We start from the raw sequence: 23,443 nt of genomic DNA on the forward strand, positions 1-23,443 counted from the left end.
TTTTAAGCACAAAAAGTAGTAAAGGACGAAGAGGGGAGTGGCAACAATAAAAAAGATGAGAGGGATAGAAAAAAAATAGCAAAATGGCCTACCTCATCCAACCATTTTGATAATTACATTTAATATGAGGCAGTAAACACTCCAAAATTCAGAGATTGTCAGACTGGATTTTAAAAAGCAAGATCCAGGGGTGCCTGGGTGGCTCAGTCAGTTAAGTGTCTGACTCTTGGTTTCGGCTCAGGTCATGAACTCACGATTCGTGATTTCAAGCCCCGTGTTGGGCTCTGCACCTGCAGCGAGCGTGGAACCCGCTTGGGATTCTCTCTCTCTGCCCCTCTCCTGCTCTCTCTCTCTCTCAAAACAAATAAATAAACATTAAAAAAATAGGGAGCAATATTCAATATATGTTTTCTGCCAGAGGTGTACTTTAAATGCAGTGACACAAATGCTATCCAATGTACTTTTCACTTTGGTTATTATATTTTTCACCTCCAGAAGTTCCACTTGGGTCTTTTTCACATCTTTAAATCCTCTCTTCATTATTGCTATATTTTCTCCTACCTTTGAACACACACAACACATTTATAATAGCTGTTTTAATGTCCTTGTCTACTAGTTTAATTATCAATATCACCTCTATACCTGTTTCTGTTGATTGGTTTTGTCTAGGTTCCAGGTCATTATTTTCCTGCTTCTTTGCATGCCCCGCAGTTATTTATTTTTGGCAGATACTGGACATTATGAATTCATGTTGCTGGTTGCTAGATTTTCTTGTATTCCTTTAAACCATGTTTGTTTGTTTGTTTGTCTGTTTGTCTGTTTGTTTTTTCTGGCACACAGTTATTTAGTTCACACTTGGATCCTTTCAAGCTTGCTTTAAGCTTTGTTATTTTGGGTCCACCTCAGCCTTTAGTCAGATTTGAAGCCCACTGCTAAGGTGTTTGACCTCTAAGGTTCCTACCTGGTGCCAAATATGTTATGAGATCTTTTCACTCTGACTTGTGGGTACAGGAGCTTTTCCGACTCCTGTGTGAGACCCATTCCTTTCTAATGGGTATTTCCCTGACCTTGGGTAAGCCTGTCTCACTCAAGCATAGATACATACTCAGCCAAAAACATTAGGGTGACTCCTCTGCAGATCTCTGGAGCTTTTTGTTTTTCTTTTTTCTTTCTTTTTTCTTTTTTAATTTACATCCAAGTCAGTTAGCATATTGTGCAATGATGATTTCAGGAGTAGATTCCAGTGATTCATCCCCTATGTATAACACCCAGTGCTCATCCCAACAAATATCCACCTTAATGCCCCTTGCCCATTTAGTCCATCCCCCCTCCCATCACACCTTCTGAAGTTCTCTTTCTACAAACTTCCCTCTTCTGCAGTATTCTGTCAGGCAAACTGTGGCTGCCTTGTTCTCCCTTCACTCCAGTCTCTGTTTACTCTAGTCAGCAAGATCACTGGCCTCTGGGTTCCTCCTTCCTATACTACCATCTAGAAACTCCTTCCAGGAGATAAGCTGGTATAATTACAGATCCCACCTTGTTTGTTTTCCTTCACTCAGGCATTACAGTCCTGCTCTGCTGTTGTTCAATTTCTAAAAAGCATTGTTTCATACAATCTTATACTTTCTTAGTTACAGTAAATTTACTCTCCATTCCAGTATCTTGGCTAGAAGCAGAAGGTTCAGTTTCCTTCCTTTTTAAAAATACTTTTACAATATAATATGTATCTACAAAAATATTTTTAAAATGTTGGGTATTCTAAGATGATTTTAAATGCATAGTAAATAATATCATGAGTTGTTTTTTAATGGTTTGTTTTCTCCACTCAAAGTAATGTTTATAAGATTCATCTTTGTTGGTCCATGTAGCTTATTTTTGGTGCTGTATAACATTGCATTATGTGACCATACAAAAACTGACATCTCTTTTCTTCTGTCAGTGTTTGGATTGGTCTAATCTTGTGCTATCTTAGCGCTATTAGGATCATTCTTAAGTGTGTCTTCTAGTAGACTCATGCAAGAATTTCTCTAGGATATATACCCAGAAGTGGAATTACTGGGTTTGAGCATAGTTAATATTCACTTTTTAGGAAGATGCCCTCCTTTTCAGTTTCCAATCTACTAGACTACATTTAGTTTCTCAACCCCTCTTTACCAACTCAGGGCCTTTGCACAAATAATTTCCCTGAAACACTTTACCCACTTGCCATTTACAAAGTTCACCCTTTGCAGTCTTTAGATGTCAGCCTAAATGTCACTTCTGCAGAGAGGCCTTGGCTGACCATCCACTAGAAAGCAGGTTTCTCTCCTTCATTCACTATCATGGCATCCAGTTCATTTATTGCCTCTGTTCCTCCCTGGGCTGTAAGGTTCATGAGGGTAGAAACAGTGTCTATCTTGTTGAACATTATTTATATATAGTGCCTAGCTCAAGGCCTGGGATGTTTTTAAAGTTTTTAAAGTAGATATTTTTAAAAATGTTTTCTGGATGAATAAATACATAAGCAAACCAAGGCATTATCATCTTTTTATTGTCTTTTTATTGTTTTATTACTATTTTATTATTTTTATTATCTTATTATTGTTTTACAAATAAGGATATTGAGACTCAGGAAAGATTATTTAACATAGCAACATGATACATATAGTGGCTGAGGAAGCCAGGATTTGATTGTAGGCATGTTTTTCTAGGCTTTAGATAATATATTTAAAATAACAGAATCTTCCAATAGTTGTGAAGGTAATCTCTTAATTTCTGGGACTCCTCCAACATTTAGTGTTCCAGAAATTTGGGGAACTTCTTTAGCAGGAACTAACTAGAATTCAACCACAGGCTATTGGGCATCTCTTACTCTGCACACTAAACATAGGTACTCTATAAATTATTGCCACCTCATAGAGGAGTTTGTATGGAGGGCGGGGGATAGGATTACGGGAATATATTTCACTTAATTAAACTTGGACTATTCCACTGATTTAAGATCAACCTTATCTGTGTTTAAAACATAAAGTAGAATAAGTTTCTATAAATTCCTTGAGTACACAAACCATATCCTTATATCAGCATGTCTTGGATGTCTAGCAGTGTATCTAACTAATAACAGGTACTCAAATACATATTAAATAAGTAAAAAGTGGCAGAAGCTGGGTCGTGAGAGGAAACACCATTTCACCTTAAAGGTAAATAATGCCACTGAGATTATATGCCCAATGTTTTCATATTATGTATGTGAATATATACATGCAGATACACGAATGAAGTAAAACAATAGCATTTCGTGAAGACTATTACAAAAAATAAGCATTGTAAGTTGTAATGAAATTAAGTTACATGATAAACTAGTATATCCTGGCTAAGAGGACCCTTGGAGCTATGGAATTGTTGGTTGAATTCTCCCTTAGGGCAGACTTAACTACAACCACATACAACATACACTTGCACACACACACACATACACGCACGCACACACACAAACACACATACACACACACACACATGCACGCACACACACACACCAGAAAAAGAAATCTAATAAATGCAATTCTGGTAGAGACATGAAAGCAAAACTAAAATCTAAGGGATAGCAACATAATGCCAGTTGTTCTTGTGTAAGGCTATATGGCATCATGGCTAAAAATAGGGGCATGAGCATCAGTCTGGATTCAAACCCAGCTCTGCCATTTAGTTCTATAAGAACTCAGCAAGTCCCTCAGCTTTACTTTTCTCATCTGAAAAGTGAGGACACTAACACCTGCTTCAAGGTTAAATGACATAATAGGAGTATTTAAACATGTTAAATGCATGTTACTGTCTACCACGCTGGCCTTTCCCTCTCCAATCCTATTCATGCATCCTTCACACCCCCACCGCTGGGAAGGAGTGTGCCCATACCTTCTTGACAGTTTTTCTACCTCCAGTAGAGCTGCTTTCCAAATTATTTTCCATAAAGTCATTATATCATATTGGTAATTTGAGTAACACACTTTAACGGTCAACTCATAGAACTGGAGACCTCTTGTGTTTAGGACAGTACAGAAAGTATTTTTTCTATATACTTGCCATGGCCTCCTTTTTCTCTCCAAACAGTAGATTGTTGTGAAGTATCAGCCTAACTGGATCAATCTGCTATCCTAACAGTTCATGCCAAATGTATTAGAAACATAAACAATGTATTAATGCCCATTCTAAGGTACAAATACTATATCCTCATGATGACTGAACATAAAGGGTTCTTGAACAACAATTAAAACAAGAAAGACCTAGAGTAAGGTTTGAGAGCCAGAGAAATACCAGTCTTGCAGAGCACAGGGGAAAGAAGCAGAGTACACATGTGGTTGAATCCCAGCTCCATCCCATTATTTGTGATCCTTGAAGCCAGATATCTTTGTGAGCAGTAGTTCCTTTATGTATAAAGTGAGAATATACCTGCCTCTCAAATTTTCCGTGACAATTAAATGATACAATTTCTGCTAAATTGCCTTGCATAGTATGTGGCACAACGTAGACTACAAAAAAAAGAAAAAGAAAAAAAAAAGTGGTTTCCTTCCCAAATCTCTTGAGTGTTCTAGAGTCCCAGTGGAAGGAAGCTTTAAAAAAATCCTTTCAGAGAGTAAGAGGCAGCTGGATGGGAGTGGGAGAGTCTTGTCTGAGGCTCTGGAGGTCTTCCTGTTTTTACAAATTCATGAGTTATGGAGGCAGCAAATGGAGTAACAGCAAAGCAAGAGAAATTTCTCTCTCTTTGATTTTTCTTTGACTTGCATTCCTTGTCTTCCTAAAGTATCTTCCTCTGGGGTCTGCATTGCAGCTTAGATTCTTGTAGAAGAAAATATCCAGGTAACATGACCACATATATTAAGAATTGAGCCTTGAAGCTATGATAAAGGTATCACAGAGGCATAAATCTTTAGTGGTTATGCATTTTCGTAAGGATTAGTAAATTCTGTGAAGTTTCATTTCTTCTTTCAACTGACAATTATTGAGTATTGATATATCCTAATTTATTAGGAACTATGCTAGATACTAGTGATATAGACATAACACTATTCAAGTTGTTTGCAGTTCAAATGCTTTCCTTTTACCCTCAACCCATGCAAACAAACAAAGATATTTACACAAAGACAAAACTCTTCCATGCTGATCTATGAGCATTGTCAGCCTTTATAATGATAGGAAGTCAAAGGGGGGAAATTCCTAAAAGCTATAGACAAAACAATTAGACACATAAGAAAGAGTGAAATCACAGGAATAAAAGGCATAGCATAGGGAATATAGTCAATGGTATTGTGATAGTGTTCTGTGGTGACAGAAAGTAGGTACACTTTTGGTGAGCATAGCGTAAAGTATAATCTTGTCATATAGTTAAAATTAATGTAACCTTGTATGTCAAATATGTTTCAATTAAAAAAACTTAAAAATTGTTTCCAATAAAGTGAGATTTTAATCTTGATATCTTCATTGATATTCTTAATCATCTCTAGACAGCATCTGAAATATCTGCTTTTCGTCTTTTTACTCATAATAATTAATATCAATTACCGCAGTTTTCTTCCTGGCACATGATATGCTCCAATGTTGCATGGCTTGAGTGTGTTGAGATGCATATAATTTTTTTTTTCAACATTTATTTATTTTTGGGACAGAGAGAGACAGAGCATGAACGGGGGAGGGGCAGAGAGAGAGGGAGACACAGAATCGGAAACAGGCTCCAGGCTCTGAGCCATCAGCCCAGAGCCCGACGCGGGGCTGGAACTCACGGACCGCGAGATCGTGACCTGGCTGAAGTCGGACGCTTAACCGACTGCGCCACCCAGGCGCCCCAAGATGCATATAATTTTTTATGTTGCGCACTAATCCCACACGTGGACTCCGTTGGATTTTCTTACGTTCAAATTTCCTTTGCCGCATCTTTCATAGTTCTTTTAAATTGATTTTTCCTTGCTATACCATTTGCATTGTTATTAAATCCCTTTGGAATCAAGGAAAATAAATAGAAATACATGCCTTCAGCTGCTATGCTAGGTTTGTTGAGGACAACTTCCCTTTGTATGTTCTATCAGAAACTCAGCTTCTCACATGATTTTTCAAACCACAGTTGAAAGATAATGATTGCAATAACAAATGTTAATTTTATAGGATTAACCTGTTTTCTTAAGAATAACAAATTAGGGTATTTACTTTTTAATAGCCCAAATTTCAGGGCCCTTTCCATCTAGTTACAAAGGAAGTACCTATTAGATATGTTGATAAAGAGATGTATTAATACATTTATGTTTAAAAACATTACAATCCGTTTCTTCCAACCATTTCCTTACTGTTTGATTTGTAACTGGCAGAATGGCTAAAGGTTCAAAAAGCCACTGGAAGTCTTTCTTTTGGGATATGTCCAGCTCATAGCATGAAATATTATAGCTGCATAAATTATTAATACCACTTTAATCCTCTGTTCGAAACTGCAGTGTGAACCAGCCTGTTTTGCTGTGTAAACCACACCATGGGAGCATGTTAAGCACCTTTTAGATGCTGCTCTAATTCTTTCAGCACTTAGCACAGTGCCTCTGAGCACGATAGGCTCAGTTATGCGTGTTTTCTTTGCTGGGTTCAGATCATTTGGGTGCATTTGATACACTAAATCATTAATAGGTGAAGAAGGGCCCACAGTCAGTTCAATTCAACAAGCATTTATGGAGCACCTATTATGTAATCTGATCATGTCACTGCCACACTTAAAATCTTCCTATTATTCCCTATAGTTTTCAGGATAAAATCCAACCTCCGTAATACAGCATATGAGGCCCTACATGATCTATCAATAATGGCAGATATGTGACATGCAGGGTCCCACTCTCCTCTTCCACTTCCCTAACAAATGGAACTAATGTATTTCCTCACATTTCCCACAGTCTGGACATGGTTTGGGAATCTTTCTCAATGCGATGTTCCAGGCAACTGCCACCGTTAGACCAGAGTTAAAATCTATTTGCTAGTCTTTCCAGGCTATCTCTAGACTTCCAAGCATCACCAAACACCATTTGCTTCAATGACATAAAATGACATTTATCTCCCTAAACAGGCGAGATTGTCACGTTTAGGTGCCTTTGCATATACTGTTCCCTCTCCCTGAAATAACCTTCCTCCTTTTCCATGTTTAGCTAACTCCTGCTCATCCTGCACAATTCAGATCAAGCTTCACCTCCCCAGGCAGATTCAGATCCTTTCTTCTGTGCTCTCAAAGTAATCTGCACTTAGTATTTTATCATTCTGGACTGTAATTGTTAATTGCTTGTCTCTCTCCCTGTCAAAAATTAAATTCTTTGAGAGTAGAAGTCATGCTTTATTTTGCTTTGCTTCTCAGGCAGCCAGCACAGTATTCAAAACTCGGTGCACAGTATTCAATAAATGTTCAAGAACAAATGTTCTAGCCATTGAACTACATTCTAGGAAACCAAAGAGAACAATGTAAAGGAACAAGAAACATTTATTGAGCACTTACAATTTGCCAGCCCCTGTTCTAAGCACTTTACATAGATTATCTTGTTCAAACCTTACAGTAACAACCTTTCAAGATAGATTCTATGATTACCCTCCTTTTGTGAAGAGAGAAAACGAAGACACAAGCCAGGTGACCTGGCCAGGGTAACACCTAGGCATATAGTCTGGTTCTGGAATTCCTAATCATTATGCTCCACTGCCTGCGGCCTGCATGGACTCTGTCCTCAAGAAGTTCAAAAGCTGATGAGGCGCCTGGTGGCTCAGTCAGTTAAGCGTCTGACTGCAGCTCAGGTCTGATCTCACCATTGGTGAGTTCGGGCCCCACGTCAGGCTCTGTGCTGACAGCTCAGAGCCTGCAGCCCACGTCAGATTCTGTGTCTCCCTTTCTCTCTGACCCTCCCCAACTCAAACTCTGTGTCTCTCTCTCAAAAATAAATAAACATTAAGAAGTTCATAGGTTGGGGGTGATAGGAAGGGGAGTGATTAATCACTACATAGCATGGAAGCACAATAATAGATGTATGTGCAACATAAAAAGTAGCACAGTGAAGGGAGTGATTAATGTCGTTGAGGGTAAAAAGACAAGGGTTCAGGGAAGGTTCCACTAAAGAAATAGTATTCAGATTAGGTTTGAAAGACTACAAAGAACACATGAAATTGAGACACACAGAAAGGTATGCTGGGCAGAGAGAAGAGTACCTGCAAGGCACAGAGGAGGGAAGCAGGATGATGTCTGGGTATCCGGACCAGCCACTAGTCTAGTTTGCTCTAGTTTGCAGAGCCCAGCACAAAATGGAAATGTGGGGCCCCTTGTTCATAAATTATTAAGAGTTCCAAACTATTATAGCAAAGCATTAAATCAAAGAGCCCTTCTAGGGATGGTGACTTATGCAATGGCATAGGTTGCAAATCCATGAAGCCAGACCTATCGGGCGCCATAAATGCTCCAGCATTGCTGGAACAAGAAGTACCTGGGGGCACAAGTACTTTATGAGACAGGAAATGACACTGAGGAGGCCAGCAGAGGTCAGATCCTTTGCCATGCTGTGCAGCTTGGACTTTGCTCCATAGTTAAAGAAAGCCAAATAAAGTTTCTCAGAAGTGATGCAACTTGATTGGTTTAGTTTGCAAAAATATACTTCCGGCACTCCCACTGGGAGTATATGGAGGAAAAGTGGTGGTGGCGGCGAGAGGGGGTGGGGGTGTAGGACAGGAGGAGAAACAATTATATGGATACGGACAGGCTCAAGGCTTGAACTCATGCTTTTCAGTGGGGATGTCAGAGAAATGAGTAGGAGCATAACACTCAAGGCGCTTGAGGCGCCTGTGAGGAAAGAGAAATAGACCCAAGGCTCAACCAAAGGTGCAGGGTCCAGGAGAGCACATCATTTTGCTTAGGCCTACCAGACCAATTTAAAGTAGTGCTTCATATAATTACTTAGCATCATTTATATCAGGGACACTCTCAATTCTGGAGGAGGCCAATGCACAAACTGCAAGAAATGAAGTTTTTGTGCGGATTTCCACTTCTCCAACTCCCACAAGCAAAGAGGCGCATGAAGAGTCTATTTATTTGTTTCTTGATCTCTTTCCAAAGAACCATGGTTTTTTTGGGTCACTTGAGTTTTCCCATGGAATAGAGAAAGAAATAATCCTAAAACCCTTCCAATGTGATTTCTCAATTGCCAAACTGTTCTCAAGAAGCTTCCCGAGTGTTCTTTGGTTTTCTGGCACTATTTGACTGTGATCTCCAATATACTAAGGATAAAATTAAATAACATGTTAGTGCTTTGAAAATGGAAGTTCAATATAAATACAGCATAGTTTAATTGAAGACAGTAAACATCCAGATCCTGGGAAGCTGACAATGGTTCACAAAACTAAATTACTCCTCCTTAACCATCTGATGGTGTGATCTATTTAGTTTTTCAAGGTTCAGTCCATTTGTAGAAATCTTAATCACGTTAACCTCCCTTTCTCACCTCTTTGCTGGTAAAACTTAGGGGGCCAGAATAGCAACACACACAAACTGAAATAGTCAAAGCATGAACCTGCTCACAAGTCATCATTATCTTTATTAAACAATTTTTTTAAATGGGAACATCACAGATGTATTTGGGTTTAACACCTCTGGTTCCAGGGCTCACTTTCACTTTTAAATTGTTTCTTTAATGTTCTAAGTGCTTCTAAAGAGGAAAGCAGTCATCTAACAATATGCTAACAATGGTGCAGCTTGGTGTAGCTGGAAGATCATGCGCTTTTATGGGATGAGGGTTGGTACAGGTGTGATTTGGGGAGGGTTATTTAATCTCCCTCTTCCTCAGTTCCCCTGGGTGTGAAGTGGGTTCATATCTGCATTGCAAGATTAGTGTAGGGGTGAGTGAGCTCTCGGATGTGTATTCTAGCGTCCCAAAGCAGACCTTCAATAGAGTGAAGGGTCCTGAGTAGGTTGTGTGTGTCTTTGGTAAGGAAAATTAAATGTTATTTAATACCTCTATACTCTCTACCCAATTTTTCTTGGTTGAGTCTGAGAGCACCTAGTGTATTTCTTCCGTTTGGGTGTAACCAAGTGGTGAGATCCTTACGGATTGCAGCTTCAGAACACCAAGTCACCGAAACTGAAGTCTGCTCTGTTGGGGTCAGATCCTGAGACACTACTGGCACTGGGAAACTCAGAATCATCATTTCTCACACAATTGGGGAGCTCTCTTTTTTTTCTCAGGAATTGCTTTTTAGCCTTCAAATCCAGTGCTTACTAGTAATTTCCTCAGAAGTCTTTTCCCACCTCCCTAACCTCTCCATGCGATCAGATCCCCTGCTATAAACTCTCATAGCAACCTGTAATTGTTTGCGGAACTTACCACAATTATCATTGATCAATTAATTCTGCAATTAGTTGTTTCGAGTGCATCTTCTTCAAGAGAATGTGAACTCCATTGGAGCTCTGTCTTGTTCATCACTGTGAACCCAGATCCTGGGGCACGCTTTGTATGTAGTAGGTGCTTAATGACCATGCATAACTACAAATGAGTGGGTGTTGAGCCCTTGTTAACTGATTTTTGATGAAACACACATATTATTCATAGACATAAATGATAGGAGTTGGTTTGCTTGATTCATATGTGTACTCTTCAAACAAAGGACTAGTTTTTATACACAAGGACATTTGTGATTGGTAATCAGTATAGAACACTTACTGAATTGCTTTTCTCATCGTGGACATGACTTGTGCAGGTCTAGCCACACTCTATCCCTTAATCAATATTATGTCCATTGAGATATACTCATAACTTGATGAGACAAATAGCCAGCTCTCAAAGATGGCGTGTCCTCATGTAGTGTACAAGTGAGGAGGGGAACAGAGATGGGAGAAACACCTTCCAAATCCAACTGTGGCAGTAACTTTCAGCTTGCCTATAGAAGTTGATTATGTCTGACAATGACTTCCTGAAGATGGCCAGCAATAAAGCCAATGAGTGGGTGGTGGCGGAAAGCAATCAATAGTGACACATTATCATGCAGAAGGTATTAAACCCACTGATGTTAATATTATCCCCTAACTATAGCTGAAGAAACTGAGGTTCAGAGATCTTAAGTAAACTTTCCAAGGTCACAGAGCTAGGATCCAGAATAAAAACAATTGATAGAGAGTGCCAAGAAAATACTGGAAAAGGGCAAGGAAGAAAATAATAGGGGAAATAAAGAACGATAGGAGGGGCCCAGTCTACACAAGCTAAGGACAGCTTCATTTCTCTAAGAAATTATAGTTGTAACAACTGGCTCTGTGACCCATCCTATCCCTGTGATATCCATCCCATTACTTTTAAAAAGCAAAGACTCAAGATATGTAGGGTCTAGGAGGTAGGGAAAAGGCAACTCTGGCTAAGAGCCACAATTATCAGTAATTAGCTTAGTAGAGCTGAATTATCAGACACCTGAAAAGGATAAGAGGGTCATTGGAAGAAAGGGAGAAACATGGGCAAGATCAAAGAAAGGCACCCAAGAGAAAAGGGAGTGGGCACAAAAATTCTTGCATCATCACCATGTTGCACTATACCAGCCATTCCAAATTACCACCTTTGTGGGATGTGCCTCAGGTTTGCAGTGGACACATTATAGACCCATAGTTTGAACTCTGCCCAACAGAGGTGTGACCCTCACCATTGTCAGGCTATGAGCTTGGTTTCTTTTGCACTGGATCTGAGAGGAAAGAAAATTAAATGGTTCTACCATCAACCAAGTTGCTCACGCCCAGACCTGGAGTCACTCCTGACACTACTCATTTTTTCATCATAGCCAATCAGTTTGCCAAGGCTCAGTTCTACCTCTGAATATGCATTAACTCCACATCTCTTTCCTCCCTCTACTGCCATCATCTCCAGAGCCCTCCACACTATTTACACTATTACCACAACCTCTTTACTGGTCTTCCCATATCTGCCTTTATCTTCGTTCAAGCCGTTCTCTCTGTTCAAGAGTCAGAATGATACTTTAAAAACACAAAATTCACCATGTCCTTCCTCTGCTTAGAATCCTTCAATGGCTCCAAGTTCTTCTTGGGATAAAATATCAAATCCATCTGACAACCAACGAGGTCCTGTTTGCATCATCTCCTTGACTAACTCTGCACCCCCATCTCTTGTTTTCTCGCCCTTGCTGCACTGGACTTCTCTCACTTCTTCAGACTCACCAAGCTCCTTCTTCTTTAATTCCCCAACTGTGTCATTCTATCTGTTTCTAGAACACAGCTAACATCAGTCTTCCTGACAATACACATTGTAAGGTTCTTGAGGTTAGACACCATTTCTATCATTTTTAGGGACCATTGTCTTTTATTCTGTCTCCAGGGCTTTAGCACAATCCATGGCACATAGTAAGAGGTCAGTAGATATTTATTGGAAGAATGAATATTTGTTGACTGTGTAACTGAATAATAGTATCCACTTATTCAGTCTACAAACATTTCTTGAGTCAGGTTACTGAGGATACGGTGAACAAAATGAACACAGTCCCTGACCTCTTAGAGCTTATTGTCTAGTAGTCTTTCCCCCTTTTTCTACTGGAATAAAGTAATGGATCTAAGATCTTATCAAATCTTAGATATTATCTTGCTCTTCTCTGAGTTTTCTTGGGTTACATGATTCAGATCTTAAATTCTCTCTTCCATGCTTTCTCTATCATTTCTCTCATTTCCTCACGGACAGGAGATGAGAATGCAGAGAACTGTTTCAACTTAGTTATTTATTTACTTTTTATTCCTATCTCAGTCTACACAGAAGTTTCTTTAAAAAAAAAAACTGTGCTGTGTTTTTAATTAAAGAGTGGCTGCTTATGGGATGTGGGGCTTGGAAGAGGGTACAAGGGAGCTTTCTAGGAAAATGGAAATGTTATATATCATGATTGGGGTTATATACTGTTGAGGTTATATCTTTTTTCATTTATTTAACGTTTATTTTTGAGAGACAGAGACAGAGCATGAGTGTGGGGGTAGGGCAGAGAGAGAGGGAGACACAGGAGTCACCCAGGCACCCTGAGGTTATATCTTAATTGGACTTTATATCTTGATTGAGTTAAATGAGTGTATACATTTGTCAAAACTCATCAAAGTGTACACTTAAGATGTGTGTTTTTCATTGAAGGTAAGTTTTACCTCTTTAAAATATTTTTAAAAAGTAACACATGCTTATTTTATGAAACATTATCAAATAAAAGTAACTAAAAGTAAGATAATCAACATGACCTGTAATCCCATCAGAGAGGAACATGTTTTCATTGTGATGTATGTCCTTCCACATTATTTCATTTTTTACATGCAAACACGATATGGATTCATACAGAATGTAGTGACTCCTATTTTTTTTTTTTAGAAACAGTATACTGAAAACATACATAAAAACTTCTTTATAATTACTCCTTAAAGGATTAATTTGCTACATTAACTAAAAATCAGGATCCTAAATTTGTTTCTAAAACTTTTAGAGCCCATTTTCCATCCATGTCCATCAACAACGTTTACTGAATGTGAAATGTTATTTCTCAAGAGGTCTCTTGACCAGGAATGATCTTCAGGCTGTGGTGCTAAGATTGCAAAATCTTAACTACTGGACCATTGCTAACAGCACATCTTTAAGCTGGTACCAGATTTACAATGAATTTTCTATGCTAAGAACATTCTAGTGACTAAGTACATTAAACATCACCTCAGAATTCATTCTTCTGTCCTCCTTAGATTATTAAGCTGTTATAAGATCCAATTTATGGCATGTTGGTCTTATATTTATCGTTTAATTTGTGTAGATTCTAATTCAGTACAGAGACCCTTATAATTGTATGGCTAGACTATTGTGATCTACAGCTCCATAAAATTTACCACAGCATGAGATCACACATGCAAATCTCACATTTATCTCAGAAATTCAAACCACATCGAGTTTAAGACATAATATCTGAAGTCAACAAAGCCACAGTCCACCTCTAGCACTTCCTAAAAATCTATTGCTAAATCTAGTTCATCAAGTAGACATGTGGGTAAATACTCCAGTGGGTCCTTTGTTAGTTTCCTGATGGTGGTACATAGACTCAGACAGAAGGAGAATTATTTGGAACTACCCAGAAAATTAAAAAAGTAAGGACTAGGAGCAAAGATCTGTGAGAAAGAGAAATGTCTTTAGCTTTACACTTCTGGCAAGCGATAAAAGGCAGCTTTAGTGACAGCAGCCAGATGGAGATCAAATGACAACTGTGAGTTCATAATGGTCTCCAGCATTCTGGCAAGCACGGGGGCAGTAGGGGAAGTGGGAGGGGTCAGCTTTACTGGTACTACAAGCCAATCTGGTGCACATCAGCGTTATCTGACGTCAGCTAAAACCAGTTCTGAGGCACTACATCGGGACCAGCTGCTAGATACCGAACGCACTCTGGCCTGCCTCTCTGTACTCCCAATTTCCCACCCGTAACATTTACAGGATGCTACCAGTTAATTTATGTTCCCTACAGCAGGGAGGACCCAGATGTTGAGGCTGCAGTTGCTGATTTGAAAGGAGTTCACAAATACAGGAAGCTTTCAGAGGATAAAAGAAATGTAAGGGTATTCTACAATTTAAGAAACTCATTGTTCTGTATTGAACATGTGTGCGCGAGGTCACGCGCTGGGAGGGGTGGGGGTTGCAAGCGCGCGCGCGCACACACACACACACACACACAGGAAGGGTTTGAATAACATCAAGACTTGGTCCTTGCAGAAGAACATCATTCACGCTCTCAAAACTGCGTGAATGTCTGAAGTGCACAAACGGAGAAAACTTGGTTCATCTGTAGTTGAGGGGAGGGGGGTGGTGGGGGGGACACGTATATTGGATTCAGCTGTGGCTGTATTAAAATTCAGTGGAATTTTTCACAGCATTAGGTGAGGTCAGGGAAGCCCAGTACTTTTACCATGAGCGATTGATGCCCCAGATGTTAGAGGAAAGGGAAAATCCGATATTTTACACAGATGAAGGAGTTGGGAATGAAAAAAATTAGAATGGGAATTGGAAAAATGTGTGCTGTGTAAGTAACATGTATGGCATTCTTTGTGCCGTGCATTGTAAATGCTGCATGTATATTACCTCATTAAATTGTCATAACGAACTTATGAGATAGGTACTATTATTACTCAGGAAAGTGACCAAAGAGGTTAGGTGACCTGCCTAAGCCTGACTCCAGAGTCTGCATTCTGAGTATGATGCTCTGATGCTATGTGAACTACAGCTGTTCTAGAGGAAGATAATCTATGGCTAAGAAGGTGAGGTCCGGGGTCCCACAGATGTGCATTTGCATCCTGGGTCTGCCACTTAGCTGTGGGGCCTTTGAGCTAGTAACTAGCTTAACCTCTCCAATAGGCCATACATTGCTTCTTCAGCAATAAAATGAAGATAACCATATCCTCCTCAAAGAGGGTCATGACAGTCAAGTGATGTCATATAAATAAAAATCTTATCATACTGCCAAGTACATGACAAGCATTTAACAAACGTGCTGTTTTTCACTAGCAAATCACAAGTCGAGTTAGAAATGTTTGGAAACATCCCTGTGTCACTCACTGTTACACTCAGCTTTCAGAAGAAGATCTTCTAGGGGCGCCTGGGTGGCGCAGTCGGTTAAGCGTCCGACTTCAGCCAGGTCACGATCTCGCAGTCCGTGAGTTTGAGCCCCGCGTTGGGCTCTGGGCTGATGGCTCAGAGCCTGGAGCCTGTTTCCGATTCTGTGTCTCCCTCTCTCTCTGCCCCTCCCCCATTCATGCTCTGTCTCTCTCTGTCCCAAAAATAAATAAACGTTGAAAAAAAAAATTAAAAAAAAAAAAAAGAAGATCTTCTAAAGGGGTACACGTGGGTTGAAATTTTGACATCTCAGATTCTTGGAAAGTGTATGCTCATATGTGTTTTAGGCTGAAAATTAAAGTTCTTTTTACAAATGAAAACTTCAAAAAGAGTGAAGGGAACCTGTCATGGATGATAAGAAGTAACTGAAAAAAAAAGTAAATTGCAGAGTACTGCCAAAGCCCCGTGTTTATGGGTTCTTCACAGTCAGAACCAAAGAAATCAGGATTTACATTGTGGTTGGATTCAAGGCGAGTGTAGCTTTGGGATCACAGATGGACTTGTTTTCATAGTTTATGTAAAAGATATAAATCCAAACTTACAAAATGGAGTAGAGGGTCCAGTTGCCAGGGATAATGAGAGGCACGCCAAATTAACCAAACTTAATTCGTATGGTCATTAAACAATGACCCCACCTGGTTTTCAGTCGTTTTACCATCTGTTGTAGCTGTTTCTTCTCAGATGGGAGAGTTCCCACTAGCTCCCAGGTGCGACCTGTTTATTAAGACACAGGGCCAAACCATACTCCAAAGCATTTGGTAACCAGGCGATACATTAAGATTAATGAGGCAAGTTGTAACATAATCTCAACTAAATTTATTGAAATGGATTGCAATTTTTGAAAATTGATATCAAAGCAGAAGACTATGAATGTATTTTTGATTCTTCACACAAATTACTTAATTACATTGTCTACGCCCAGAAAAACATTTCGGTGGTAAAGACAGAAGTTTCTCAGGGGCTGTGAAAATTATAGAATAATTATAGAATAACAAAATTAATAAGCAAAAAAAAAAAGTTACGGCTGGAAGAGTCCCTTAGGACTAAGTTTTCAGTTTCCAACTGTGACCAATGTGTGTTTCAGAGACTATGGGTTGAGTTGGGGGAGGGGAGTGAGAGGAGTCCTAAATCTGCAGAACTCAGTTTCCTTTACCCCCATCCCTATCTGGCTAGTGCAGCCAGAACACTTCTGCTTTTATCTATGTGTAAGGATTATGCCTACTATTTATTCTGGGGAGACGGAATTCTAAAAAACAAATTACAAAATAGTTGACAAATGGGGAAACTGAGGTATGGAGCGGGTGAACAGCCTGCCTAATATCATGCATCACTTTGTAAGCCACATTCTTGAAAGGACATCAAATTGGAATTATGTTGGTTGTACATGCAAAGTAGCCACATAAATCTTAATTTTACAGCATTATTTCAAAACTTCCCTAAAATACAGATACATAATACAAACCATCAGATTAATCTATAAACAGGCCTTCTTGTATTTGATGGTGATGTTTTCCTAGAATAGGGAGGGACGGCTTGCCAAGGGTGATGTTCCAGCTGAGAAAGCAAAATCTCTGACACATTTCTGCTTAGTGGTCAGTGATACTAATATGCTCTCCCCCTCCTGTATCTTAAGGGCATGAGCTAGAACATATGGCAAAAATCCTTATAGGTCAACAACAGAATGTTAAACACAATCCATCACTTTGCCACAAACTGATATGGTCCGTGGAGCACAGGAGTAAAGTGTTCATAATGGACAGCCAGATAACAGTCTGCTCTCCACATTCTTTGGTTACTAAAAATGAGGCTACTTTGGACCTTTACAATATAAAGTCAAACAGTAGCCACACAGAGTACTGTCAGACATCCTCCAAGCCCAGCCAGCCAGAAATGAGCACTTCAAAAGACCGTGTCCTAGACCCTCTTCAAAAGACCAGTCTTACAGGGTTTAATCGTAAATTATCTTGTTTTAATATTTAATACCTTCCAGACCTTGAGATTGACATTTCATTGCCGAAGTAAAAGAGAACCAGAGAGAAATACAAGAATGTATATTATTCACAGCACAGATCTTACAAGCAATTTCAAATCATAAGCTCTACTGTCAAAAACTTTCAATGAATAGAGATGAAATGCTTAGGCAAGCACTGAAGCCAGAGAAAAACGTAAAAGTTCAAATAGGAGTAAAGAATGCTCTTATTTTCCTTTACCCCTTATTTCTTTTGTTTACGGTGTCCTAAATGCTTCTCAGTTTCTTTAACTTCATCTCCACTGTGTTTCTCGTATGTTGCTTCTATAACAAAACACCCCATCTTTGCCCTTTTAAATCTCCCACTTCAAAACTCACCTTCATAAAACCTTTCAAGGTTGTTTTCCTCATCATTATAATCTCTTTATGCTACATTAAAAGAACAAGACTTGAAGCTTGGCAATTAAGCACCTTTTAATCTACTGGGTTTTATATGTGTATACAGTACAGACTGGTAGAGGTCACAAATCCTTAGCTTACAAAATGGATCAGTTTATAGCTCCTGAAAAAAAAATATTTAGAAAATTGTCAGGTTGGGGGTTGAGGAAGTATGTAGAAGAATATAAAATGCAGATAAGGGTGCACAAGCCTCTGTAATTAAAAAATACAACCAATAAAAACAGCGTTCAATCAAGACATCTTCCTTTCCAATATATAAGAAGAGACTAAAAGTTTATTTATAGCTTTATGTTCTAGTTCATCAATTACATCTTTGAATCTGGACAACTTTTATTCCTTCAACAGTGTCTGACTCAATGTTTATTGAGAGTCCACTCTGTGCCAGGCACTATTTTAACCACCTAGAGATCAACCAGTGAACAAAACAAATCCTACTGCATTGAATTTGTACTGGGGGAGTAGAGTGGGCTGAGGGGGTAGCCAGATGATAGACAACATATAGAAGTAAAAATATATGTTAGAAAGTGACCAATGATATAGTTTGTTAAAGAGAGAAGGAACAGGGTTTAGGAGATCAGTAATGCTGGGTATTGCAACTTAAGTAGAGTGGTCAGGTCAGGCCTCATTAAGAAGGGGACTTGAAGGGCGTGTGCAAGGTGGTTATCAGGAGAAAGAATATTCTAGGCAAGCAGGAAGTACAAAGGCCCTGAGACAAAAGGAAAGTCAGTGTGCCTAGAGAGGGATGAGCATGGGAGAGAGTAGTAAAAGATGAGGTTGGTGTAGGGATCTGATATATTTTTTTAATAGTAACTTTATTGAGATATAATTCACATTCCGTATAATTCACCCTACATGCGCTATTCAGTGGTTTTTAAGATATTAACAGGGTTCTGCAACTAGCACTACCATCAATATTAGAACATTTTCATCATAGTGAACAGATTTTATAGGTTCTTTTAAGCCACAGTAAGCATTTTGGCTTTTACTCTCAGTGAAAAGACGATCTATCATAAGTTTGGGTCAGAGACTCGACTGGGACTTGACCTGCTCTTTATAGAATCACTTTGGCTGCTGGAGGTGAGCAGAGGAAGGGCAAAAGCAGAAATAGAGATCAGTTGTTGCAGTGATCCAGGTGGGAGATGATGGTGGTGGTGGTGGCAGCCCTGAGAAATTGTTGAATTATTTTATGTTTTGAGGTAAGCTGATAGGATTTGCTGATGGAGCGGATGTGGGTTGTGAAGGAAAGAAGTCAAGGATGACACCATGATGTGGAGGCTGAAAAATGGGAAGGATTGACCTATAGGAGAACAATCAGAAGGTCAACTTTTGTCATTTTAAGTTTGAGATGCTTATCGTATATTAAGACAGAGATGATGAGTAAGCCTGAAGTTCAAGAATGATGAGTGACCATATTGGAAGTATATTTGGGAGTCATCAGCATATAAATGTTTAAAGCCAAGGATGAAGTCACCAAAAGAGTGAGTGTAGACAGAGAAGAGAAGAGGTCCAAGGACTAAACTGTTAAGACATAGGAAGAAGCAAACTTTGCAATGAAGTAGATGGGTGAAAAGAATGACCTCTTCTCTTTCAGAGATAAAAAATTCAGAAACCTATTCAAGAACAAATTACCATTGGCCAATTACCACCTCAGACCACCTACCTCCCTCACCACTGATTAGTCTACCATTCAGAGACATTCACAGAGAGACAATTCCTACTATAATAGAAGCCTTCTGACATACACATGACTCAGTGGGGAGTTGAGGAATGGGGTGAGGGGGTCATTGAAAAATGTCCCAGTGAGTCTCTTCATTTGACACCTCATCTCACTGGCTCCTGCATGGCTGGTGAAATGTGAACAGCTGATGGCAACACAAGATGGTTGGCATAAGGCTCAAAACGACAGAATGACTCTAATTCCATGTATATTAATAACTGAAGAGAATTTGCATAGGGTAAGGATTTGTTGAACACACAACAAGAAGGCATTAAGGGGATTGTATTAGGTTTTGATGCTTTGTAACAAATTACCCCAAACTTAGTGATCTAAAACAACATTCATTTATTATTTCACAGTTTCTACAGGCCAGAAGTTCAGGCATGGCTCAGTTCGGTTCTCTTCTCAGAGAGAAGGCTAAACAAGGCTAAAATCAGTGTTACCCAGGACTACATTCTCATCTGAAGGATCGACTAGGGATGGATCCGTTTCTAAACTCACTCAGGTTGCAGGCAAACTTAATTACCTTGCCACTGTAGAATTTGTGAAAATTTGCTTCTTCAAAGCCAGTGATGGAGAGTCTTTGATGCTCCTAGTCTGTCTTCAGGGAAAACCTAGGCCCTCTCCTAAGGGGTCACCTGATTAAGTCAGGCCAACCTAGCATAATCTCCCTTTCCATTAGTTCAGAGTCAATTGATTAGGGCCTTAATTACATCTGCTAAATCCTTTCACCTTTACCTTAGAATGTAATATAATCATGGATGTGACGCCCAACACCATTGCCATATTCAACTGGTTAGAAGCAAGGCATAGGTTCTGCCCACACTCAAGGGAAGAGGATTATATAGACCTCTAAACCAAGGGAGTTAAAGATCATTGAGGTCATCTTAGAATTTGCCTACCACAGTGATGGCCCAAGAAGCTAAACATTTATTTAAACTTGTTAAATTCAAATTTGTTAAATTCAAATGAAAATATTGCCCTAAAAAACACATTTTTAGGTGACAATAATTTTGTCTGAATAATCTTCTCTGGGGAAGAAACTGAAGAAAATTCACAGGCTGCCTTTAGAAACCAGTTTCACTAGACTTATATCAGTTTATATCAGACAACTTATGATTTTTAATAATGAAATATAATAGTTACATAGTTATACATATATAACTATGTCATAGCCTAATTGATCTCCTTTAATACAAACAATGATCTAATACTGCAATAGTAAGCATCATATTTCTTTCAGATGTTAAAGGATTGACTAAACTCTAAAGAGAAAGATTATCATTCTACACTATGAACTAATAGTAGGAAAATATGTATGATAAAAGTGAAGAAAATATGAAAAAGACTGTAAACATACAAAGTAGGTAGCGATACTAAAATAATTTAACAATTCTTGAGTACATAGTTTCATCCAATTTCTGAATATAACCATTTGGCATCCTTACAAATATTATTACAGGTCATTCCAGTCCTGTGCAGTTGAAGAACTCGGGGCTATTTGGGGTAGTTTTTAAAATGACTTCACATATTAGAGTTATTTTAAACAATACATATACATACATTTTCTGTACCAATCTAGGGAAATTCCTCCGATCTATCATTGGATAGATGATAATAATAAGTGTTGTGAAATAAATAATCTGTGATCATCTGAAAATATAACTGTAATCCAACTGTAGTGAAATGGGAGCTTCTACTCTCAGCCACGAGGACCAGCTTGGAAGATAATCACTGATGAAACACTCTAGGTAGACTCAGCAATGAGATGAAATTATGTAACATATCTGAGTCAGAAAGTATGACAAATGAATATTTTTGAATACTGGAAGGCTAGGTTTCTGTCACAGAGAACAACCCCACAATGCTTGAACAAATCAGTTTCCCGTGAGGCCAAATATAACATGCAGTAGAGTTTTTGAGTGAGGAACTAGGCATATATAGTTGATTTGGGTGGGGCATTATTAGGGCCGTGGTTCATTTGAATTGGCATAAACAATACACGGGTTCCACCATCCTACAGCTTCCGTTCAGATGACTAAAGTCATGGGACTTTCAGCATAGCTAGCTGATGACAGTGCACACTATTTTGTCCCAAAATCCAGTCCAAGCATGGGCATACCAATTAAATGGCAAGCACTTTAAAGGCAAAGGACCAGGAATTGCATTGTTCTTGGTATATAGTATGACATCAAAGAAACTTTTTTGAATTAAAGTTAAATGTATAGTATCTTAGAGAAAATTCATGCACTGAACAGGACTGCAGCATCCTGAGATCTCGATCAACTGTCAGATTCTATTCAACTCAATAAACATTGACTATTCTTCTAATAAATGCAGAAACTGTGTGAGATGCTGAGAACACTAAGTTCATGAAGTCACAGTCCCTGCTATCAACAAATCCCCTAAATCTTTGTCAGCTTGCTGTGATCACACTTTCTTCCAAAGAACCTCTAAGAAATACCTAGTGGATAGAACCTTGGAGTTCCACAGAACTCAATTCAACAATTTCCAAATGATGAGTCAGGCCATATTGTGTAATTCACCTTTTGTTTGCAAAACTGCAAGTTTTTCAGCACCTACCTAAATTTCAATGTTAAGGAATTCTTTAACAAAGGCATCACATGTTTGGATTTAGGCATAGATATGAAATACACAAGCATCCTTAGGTAAATTATGTATTGGCCATAACCATTCCTTTACTCAAACATTGCCCCTTGCTGACAATGCAGTTAGGAATTCAGTGCAAAATGTCAGCTCAAATAAATGAACCAGAAAACCAACATATCATTTCTTTTCCACAAAATTAAAATTAAGAGAGCTGGACAATATTTTGTCTACAATGATACAAACATGCAGGTGCAAAAACTCCTATGTACCTTTGCAAAAAATTAACCTTTGGCTATCCAGAGACCTTAATAATGCAGGCAGTTTTGAATGAGAGCATATGGGAGGCATTTTCACTTTTGGTGACTTCAATAGGTTTAAGACATGTTTTTGCATTTATTGCATATACTCATAAAGAATTTTCAACTTACTAAGTCAAAGTCTATACACTAAAGTTTGCTTTTCAAAAATGTGTAACTACTGCTTGTTTTCCACCCACAGGTTGCCATGATCTCAAAGGTGAAATTTTAGCATATGACTAAAAGGTCCTATAGCTGCAGCTTCATGATTCAGCATCTAACATCAATAATTCACAGTGAGATCATAGGCTCTCTGTGGAAGGTAGTGACATATTTGCCTTACGAAAGGAAGCTTAGGGCATATTGAGAGTATTTTGAATTTAGACTTGTGTGGGTGTCAGACATTTGTCTCCTAGCTGGTGCCTGTGCAGGAGGATTCTCCTTTGGTAAAAGCTCTCTTGAGAAAGGTGAATTTGGGTTGTAAGGCTAGGATACACACATGTGGTAACGAGCTCCTCCTGAACATGGTTTTCCAGAGTTACCCTGGGCAGGTGGGAAGCCTTTCTGTGGAAAAGATTCCAACTTGGTTCCCTGCCATCACCAAACACAAAACTGTTGATTTTTCTTTTTTGAGCTTCCAACCCTTGCAACCTTCCAAAAATAAATCAAACCAGCCATCAGGGCACCGAAATAATACTACTACTAATAAGCAGCTTTGCCTAGACTTACATAAACAACACTTCTGAGGTAAACTTTGCCCCAGAGG

This window comes from Felis catus, chromosome C1, assembly GCF_018350175.1.
Source record: "Felis catus isolate Fca126 chromosome C1, F.catus_Fca126_mat1.0, whole genome shotgun sequence".
NCBI lineage: Eukaryota > Metazoa > Chordata > Mammalia > Carnivora > Felidae > Felis > Felis catus.